Source organism: Brassica oleracea, chromosome C2 (assembly GCF_000695525.1).
Source record: "Brassica oleracea var. oleracea cultivar TO1000 chromosome C2, BOL, whole genome shotgun sequence".
NCBI classification, from domain to species: Eukaryota; Viridiplantae; Streptophyta; class Magnoliopsida; order Brassicales; family Brassicaceae; genus Brassica; species Brassica oleracea.
Window position 1 is genome coordinate 25,972,118 of NC_027749.1, and position 9,525 is coordinate 25,981,642.

General features: G+C 33.5%; 1 pseudogene; it reads left to right on the forward strand.

Moving 5' to 3' along the window:
• The first annotated feature begins 3,509 nt into the window (after positions 1–3,509).
• LOC106326141 lies at positions 3,510–6,885 on the forward strand (annotated as a pseudogene).
• Positions 6,886–9,525: the final 2,640 nt, after the last annotated feature.

Here is a 9,525-nt window from a genome sequence, read left to right on the forward strand (position 1 = left end):
GGAGCGTTTTTGTCGGAGCTTCCAATAAACCCTAGCAGGCTTTTGGATACTATAAATGGAATGCCGTTGAGAGAGATGTCTGGTGGTCGGGAGGGGACGTGATTTTGCCGATTCTGGATGAGATAAGTAAAGAGCTTGATAATTGAGAGTGAGATTTGATGTGAGCTAGATTCAGAGAAATGAGAGGTTTTGGTTTCAGATTATCGATCGAATGGAGGAAATGGGGGAGACACAAACGAGAGATGGGAGAACCCTAATTTTTGGGGGTTTCTATTTTTTATTTGGAGCTTAATTGATTTTAGGAGCCAAAAAATTTCTAAGTGTCGCGGGCATTACCGCGCTAACTAAAGATAACAATTTTTATGTTTCTTTGCTATAATACATAAGCGTCTCCTTCAAAACCGTACGCTTATTTTAATTTTTTTAAGTCGACATTCGAACATAGCGTCTCGTAAAAGGCAAACGCTATGTTTAAAACACAGGTATCAAAAACATAGCATAATCGTAAAAAACGCTATTCTGGTATGCTATTAAAACCCATTATTCTTGTAGTGCTTCATGAGACTGAGAGTGAGAGATCTTGGTTCATGTCTTGTTCAAGCCACTATGAAACATGATGTTATAGGCAACTGCACATATCTCAATTTATCCGCTTCCTGAACACACTGCATAGCCCCATATTCAGAGTCGTTAGAAACAAACAATGATAAGAGACAGAAAAAAGTTTCTATATACAAAAGCAAGCAAAAATCAAGTCATGTAACCGATAAAACTTTCTAGCAGTAATCACTCATATTACTGAGAGTCTCACTCCAAAAGAGTATCTTTTGTCTATATATGATAGAAACAAACCATATGTAATAGGTTTCTTGTAGCATTAGAAAATTCAGCAAAGGCGATAGCAGCTTCATGTTTGCTGTCCGACTGCAGATGCCCATATATGTTATGATAGTTCCATACATTGGTCCTGAATCATGGGCTTAGGCAAAGAACTAACGCTAAATGATAGTCAGCAAGTTAAAATTAAACATCTCCAGCATGTTCCCTGAACAATCATATTTTGGTCCTATCAGTAGGAGAACTGAAGATACAACCTATTGAAGTCAAACAAACCAATGATGATCATAACTCAAGTATTTACTGGAATAACGAATCAATATAGTTAATATAAAAGCGTATGTTATTTAGAAAAAGGGTAATAAGATAAGATTCAAAGTATGCAGTTTCAATCACCAAATGTTAATTAAGAAAAACCACACATGATGAAGTCACTCCCAATCCCAAGAACTACGCTGAATTATTGTAACCAAATCTAAAAACAAAGAGATACAGTAATTTTCTTAAATATATTACAATAAAGTTGACTGGAATCTCTCTTCAGGCTTCCACTTTAACACTCATATCTCTATTTTGCGACATGTGGCAGGACAAGAGAAACTCACTAAAGTTTATTTTCGTTTAGCTTCTTCTTCTGTCGTTTTGTATTCATTTTCAAAATGGGCTGTCATATATTACGTTTGAGGGCTTTTTGGTTTAATCTGCGTATGCCCTGTTTACACTAGGGTTTATTCCATCACTCTCGCCGATTACGGCAGACGCCTATGTAACACATTCATTTTTCGTCACTTAATTAATTCAATCATTAACGTCTTCCTTCACAATTTTACCCACTCTTTCGAATTAAATCGAGCATTGTAACCTCCATGGTAACGGCCTCAAGCTGCACCTATAAATTTTTTTGTTGCTTGGGATGAAGAATCATATGAAACGAAATCCCAAGAGTTTTTCTTTGTGAAGCATCAAATCGAGCAATGGACGAATTCGTTGAGAAACAAAATAGAAAGGCATATTCGAGGTGAAAAGTCTGGATCCCAATATCAACAGTGATTTGAAAAGCACAAACTTGGAATATACAGCTTGATGGTTGAGCTGTGCAGTAAGCGGAGAGACCACATAAATCGCCAACTCCAATTTTTCAACCACTGAAGAAGAACGGCTCCCCCAAGTTTTCGCTTTTAATATGAATCTTGGTGTAGTTTATGGTGTTACCAAATGTTTTGTTGCTTAAAAATGTCCCGTAAACTACACCAAACAGCCAAAGGTACATGCATGTAAGACAAGTGTGTCCTCTTCTTTATCTCTTATGCTTGAGCTCTAATGTTTCTTGTGATCCGACAGCTACAACACTCTGTTTAGCTCTTCCGTTTGTTCATTTTCCGGCGACCGGAGATGTTTGGCCATTGACGGTTGTTTATGTTTCTGCTTCTCGACGGAAACATGGACAATGTGAGTAACTTAAGTGTTTACGGGAAATTTCTAAGCAACAAAGCATCTTGTAACACCATAAAATACACCAAGATTCACATTAAAAATCGCAAACCTGGAGGAGCCGTTCTTTTTCTTCAGTGGTTGATAAATTGGAGTTGGTGACTTATGTGGTCTCTCCGCTTATTGCACAGCTCAACCATCAAGCTGTATATTCCAAGTTTGTGCTTTTCAAATCACTGTTGATATTGGGATCCAGATTTTTCACCTCGAATATGTCTTTCTATTTTTTTTATCAATGAATTCGTCCATTGCTCGATTTAATGCTTCACAAAGAAAAACTCTTGGGATTTCGTTTCATGTGACTCTTCATCCCAAGCAACAAAAACATTTATAGGTGCAGCTTGAGGCCGTTGCCATGGAGGAGGCAATGCTCGATTTAATTCGAAAGAGTGGGTAAAGTTATGAAGGAAGACGTTAATAATTGAATTAAGTGATGATAAATGAATGTGTTACATAGGCGTCCGCCGTAATTGGCGAGAGTTATGAACCACAACGTTTGACATTCGATCTCCATCTTTGCGTGATGGAATAAACCTTAGTGTAAATAGGGTCTACGCAGATTAAACCAAAAGCCTTCAAACTTAATATATGAGCCCATTTTGTAAATGAACACAAAACGACAGAAGAAGCTAAACGAAAATAAACTTTAGTGAGTTTTTCTTGTCCTGCCATATGCTGCAAAATAGAGATATGAATGCTGAGGTGGAGACCTGAGGACAGATTCCAGTCATTTTTATTGTAATAGATTTTAAGCTAGTAACGGACCGGTTTATATCTTAAAGAAAATGATATCTTTTATCAAAAAGTGCTACTAGAATTTAAAATTTCTTTCTGTGGAACCAAAAGGTTTTTTTTTGGTAAACTAAAAACTCCAAAGTTCAGGTCAAACTTATTTTTCTAATACCTTTAATTTTATCACCTAACCAAAATTTATATCACTATATGTATACATCTTAAAATCACGTAGTTTTACCAATACGTACATAGACGTCAAGAAATTATTCCAATTTTTAAGTGAAAGAGAGCCAGAGAAAACATTGCAAATGAAAATAAAAAGATAATAATCATGGGGTTTAAATTTTGACAACAACACCAGATTTTCCGTGTCTCTCTAATTAATCTTTTGTGTCTCCTCGTAATTAACTACATATAAACCTTCATATACTTATCTGAACTTTCTCTTACATACAAAAAGTCTCTCAAGACAAAAGCAGTCTTTCTCTATCTGATTCATGTCAATTTTCTTCACAAAAGAATCCATTGTCTTAGCATCCCAATCAATGGATAGATCAATAGCATTATCCGACGTAGATGGAGAAATGATACATGTTGAGGTGGTCAATAGCCTTGATTGGATCAGTAAGCTCCCAAATGATCTTTTGCTTAAGGTCTTATCGAAGTTATCCATGGAAGAAGTCCTTAGGACAAGTGTTCTATCAAAAAGATGGGTGGATGTGTGGAAGGAGACATCTCATCTATACTTGGACATGCGAAGGATCGCAAAAGCAAAAATTCTTTTGCCCGAGGTTTCACATCAAGCTGCTAGATCGGTGACAAAGGTCTATTTCTTTTTTGATATTATTCTCAGGATTTTTTAATTAGGAGAAAGAAATTACTTGAACAGATCTGGTTATAAACTGATGGACTAGATTGATGTAATTATGTTACAACTCTAAGATACATGAGATGATCTTGTTTCTTGATTGTTGAAGTTCAAAATGCAAACCTAGATAACTCATGATAGATTTTCTCTTGTTTGCGGTCAAATAATAACATTTGAGAAAAGACGTTCCGACTTATTGGATATCAGACATGTTTGGTGTAGTTTGCTGTACTGTACTTCTGGGATTTTACTTTGAATTTCACTGAAGATTAAGCTACAGTGAATTGTTATTGTGATGAATATGAAATCTAGGAAAACATGATCTCTAGCCATTTACATCTAGAATAAAAACTTGCACTAAGAAATTACACCATATAAATTGAGATTTTATTTTGAAATTAGTGCTTTTACTGAAGATTAAGGCTAACAGTTTTTCGCGCGAAAATATTTGATTTTCAAATTTTATAATCAATAGATTTGAGATGAATACATACCATTGAATTGTTATGGTAGTGAATATGAAATCTAGGGAACATGATTTCTTACCATTTACACCGAAAAGAAATACTTCCATCCAAAACAATGCACTAAATATCTATCATAATTCGAATTTGTGGATTCATAATATGATATGTAACCCTTAAAGGCAGTGCCGGTCCTAAGATATTTCTGGTCCAATAAGAAACCAAAAATGTGGGCCCAAAATGACAATAAAAATTTTAGTTACGAAATTAAAAGTAAATTTACAATATTTTCAAGATTGAAAAAGTTTATCAATCCTAGAAATTATCTATTTACTCTTTTTATATTATAGACTAATGAAAAAAATATTCAAGGTTTTATTATGTTGCAATTTGATTAGGATCCATTCTTACATTTGTTACAAAAAAACAGTATAAATTGTAAGCTTTCAAGTGTATAAAATTATAGGCCCCATACCAATGTTTCTTGAGTATCTGCTCAAGACCGGGCCTGCTTAAAGGGTGCAATTCCTTATAAATTTTCTGCAAATTCCAGTGTATATAGACGAATCAAATGCATTGTTCATCATATTAAAAAAGTTATTTCTTGACAGTTTATTGAAATTTAATTGTAAGATATTGATGCAATATGTATTCAAAAATTCTCCTAAATAAGTCATTGGCTTTGTAGATCATAAAGGATCACCGTGGCCATTTGGAAAGATGCACAATCTACCATGACTCCCTCCAGTGTGAAGACGGGGTGTTTGAGTCTTGGATTCAGTCACTGGTTAATGTGAAACACATCAAGCATCTCAAACTTGTAAACCTTTTTGACCATTTTGAACCTATCACAGGATCCCATGTCACACTTGACTTGCCTCCTAAGTCATTTTCTCACCCAGACCTCATATCTCTCTTCCTAGATGAGTACAACTTAGAAACTCCACATGCTTTTTACAGTTGCCGGAGTTTAAAGGATCTTAGACTTATTAACGTCTCAGCCGAAACTGAAGTCTTTAATGCAGTCCTTGTGTCTTGCCCTTCTCTCGAAGTGCTTGCACTAAAGATCAGCTGCCCCAAAAAAGGGTTTCTGAAGATTGAAAACCACAACCTAAAGTTCTTATTTTTATCTTGCCTTGGGATAAAAGGCATTAACGTGTCTTCACCCAACGTAGATATTTTCTCCATTGAATATCTCTCGTGTAAGGAAGAGAACTTCTTCACTGCGAGCCCTATGCTCCATTCTCATCGGAACTATTGGGCTGCAGGACAATGCCTTGCTCACACTAGCTATATTATATCTTGCCCCCAGCAGGTATATGTATATATATATAGCTATATATGAATATTAGGGAGAAGAAAGCATTGGGCATGAAGTCATGCTGAGCGGATTCAATAATTGTATGAAAATGTTGTCATTAATGTCGGTAAGTGTAGACTTAACAAATGCAAAAGAAGTTGAGATGCTCAGACAAGTGTTAGCTGCATGGCCTGTAGAAATGGGAGAACTTGAGATTGTATCTAAGGTACGTTCATTCTATGTTTTCAAATTATAACTTTTTTTTGTCCAATATGTGAATTCATTTCATGAGAAATGGCAAATTGATACAAGGAAATCCTTGGATCTGAAGCTGCTAGCAAGCAAATTCTACCTATGTATCCCCAAAAATATATTTTAAAAGACACATAGATAAGTAATGAGGTCTAATCTTGGTCATGTTCAAATTAGAACATGATCACATTATTTGCCTTTTTTGTGCACAAATTTCATTAATTAAAGTCTGAGGCAGTTTGATTATAACTAGAGGTATGCTCGATGGTAAAATAAACAACAATAACAGTATAACAATTAAACGTGGAATAGAAGTGTTACAAGGAGAGACTTGTTCAAAGTAGAGAGATCCATGAATACTCTTTACTGAATCCTTGAAACCACAGCTCGAAAGAGTGTCAAATAGTCTGAAACGACGTTGAAATACCCTAGTAAAAGGGTTTCAGCTCTATTTTTCTTAACGTTAATTTGCCTGAACAACTATATATATCTAAGGAAGCGATGCATCTTTTTTTTTTTTGTTATATAGAGTAACAATGATGCTAGCAAAGAAAGTGAGTCTTCCATTGGAAAAACAAGGAACACGATTTGGGAAGAGACAAAACCGTTTCCCAATGCTGAGTTTCGTGTATATGCGGTATGGTTGTCTAACTTTAGCGGTTCAGAGGAAGAGTTTTGCATTAGCCTCGTGTATGATAACTCATGGAACGGTAATCAGGACCGTGACGATTAGACCATCGTCCTCTTCTACAACTAAGAAGTCGAAAATCAAAGCGGCAATAGAGAAGCTAAAGGAACTTCCAAAATGTCACAATTGCTTTCATATCAGATGTTCTGATGAGGCTTTGGTTGAACCTAGCCTTTGGTAATAGAGAAAGAGAACTCTTCAGAATTTGGATTAAATTATTGTTGTATTTCCTTTTTATGTTTAAATATTTGGGATATAATTTGGATTAACTTGAATTTTATTTGACTGTTGATTGAGTTATTAACTCATTGTCTTGTTTAGTTCTTGATTTGTTCAAAGATGATTTGTTAAAGGGGGTTATTATATAATGAGTTGACAAATTAAACCGATATGTGTGTTAAGATAGGTGTTAATATATGATACTATATGTAGATTATCAGTGAGTTGCTTCCACTGACAAACATGGCTTTCATATTGTTTAGAAATGCTGTTAATGATGTCGAACCCAAAGGAAAGTAGTACTATCATGTGACACTATTACTAATATGAATGTCATAGATAAAAAGTTGAGATATGTGGGAACATAACCGAAATATTGGTAAAAATATGCAGGTTACACCATTCCGGGAAGTTACAATATACTGTGAATCTGTGATTATAAGTTATTTTTAGAGGACGTGTGTAGTACTCTAACCATTTGCTGCTTAGCTGATTTATTTCCTCTACGTCTTCTCTGTTCAAAAACCCATAGTTGCTGATCAGAGCCCGTCTTGAAATTTACAAAACCTTATACAATATAGAAATATTTTACCATAAAATAAATAATTATGCAAAATTTTATATGCTATAACATTATTTAACAAACTAAACAGTTTTTTTTTTTGCAAATCCATATTTACATTTTTAATAAGTTGTTATACATAAATTATATTAGTTTAATATTTTTCATACTATATTTTTGAATCAAATATTTAAAATATCTATTGTTATTTTAATTTTTGTTTTAAATGTGGGCTTTAGAAAAATAAAGACCCCATGCAAATATTTCTTATGCGTGTACTCAGGACCGACGTCGTTGGTAACGTTTAGCACTATCATAAGAGAAGATCGATCTTCTACAGATATTTTAAAGAGTAGCTAAACCTAAAAATCAAGAAAAATACATATTTTCAAAATATGTGAAAACTGATATTTATTGTAAATATAGATTTTTTCTTCCTTTATTAATATTTATTTATTTTTATTGTGTAATTATACAATGATATAAATAACTATAATTAAATAACACAATTAAGAATATTTAAAATGTATGCCCTTTAAAAAAAAGTATATTTAAGATGTAATTTATATATTTCAAAATATCATTCGTCAATATAAAATAAATTTCAGGACATTCTTTTAAATTAAATTGCATTAAAAATTACAAAAGAGAATTAAAATTATAATGATTATATATTTTAAAATTTAATGAATAACTTCCACCAATAGAGTTACTTAATATAGATTGGATTCTCAAATTGATTTCTACATAAGACAATATTTATTTTAGTAGTAAAATATTTAGTATCTGATCACCTAATTAATAGGACGATAATCTTAAATAAATAAGGTTTTTTTTGTAATCAAGAAACCTAAACATAATATACTTCAGTGTAAAAAAAGTTGTAATTATCAAACGATAAAATCTTATGATAGTTAGGTTTCGGTCCAGATATCCTCAGGTTAAAAAAGGTTATGTATGCCGTTGAACATATGGAGGCTGAGGATCGGAGCTAAGGCGAATGATTTGACTCACTTGTTCACCACAAACAACTACTAATGCCAGCATAATATGAAGTTCTTTTGATATTTTTTTATAGCCGTTTCATATGCTTGCTTTTTGGGTAGAAGACCCAGAAGGTGATTATTTCAAGAAACATCTTTCTCGACTTTCGAGTGCCGCCTGATTACATATGGATTGGAGAAGATGGTCTTAAGATACAAGTTAGTTACGTTTTTTTACTTTTGTTTCTTCTGAACTCCGGTTCGGTACCGTTGACATTTTAAATATGTTACCTGGTGCAGTCTTTTGGTATCCAATTATGGGATACAGCACTCTCACTTCAAGTCATGTTAGCTTCTCATGATATAGATGATGACGAGATCATTAGAAATCAAGGTTCATCAAAGGATACAATTACTTGAAAAGATCTCAGCTTACACAAAACCCCCCTTGGACTTGGTGATCATAGAAAAATGTTGAAAGACATTGCAAAAGGAGGATGGACATTTTCAGAACAAGACCAAGGATGACCTGTTTCAGATTGTACTGCTGAGAGTTTAGAGGTTCGAATCCATAATTAGTCCTTAATTAAGTAACGTTTGTGATTTATAAACTTTGAGGATATTCATATGATTTAACCATGGTTGGCTGGTCTACTGCTGCCTCATCTTTAATTGGAACTTGGAAGCATGCCGTTAACTTGCTTCTTTATTTTCAGGTAATATATAATTAACCAAAACACCACATGCATGCACAGAGTCGTGCCTTAGGCAAAGAAAATGAGGCAATTGCATTAAGAGCATCATTAATCCAAAAACCCACTTTGGATCTCTTAATGATTTTTAATGGATTTTAAACATTAAAACCCTTCAACTATGTTTGTTTTGGGTAAAAACCTTCAAACTAAATATTTAACGTAAAAGTCTCTAAACTAACTTTATTTAACGAAGTAAACCCTAACAGGTCATAATTACCAATACTACCGGTAAATCTTTAGTTTAGGGGTTTCTACATCAAGTAAACATAGTTGAGGGGTTTTACCATTAAAAATCAAAAAGTCAATATTTTATAATATTATCTAAAAATTAGTAACTTAAATTTTCAAAATTAGCATTTTTAATTTTTTTT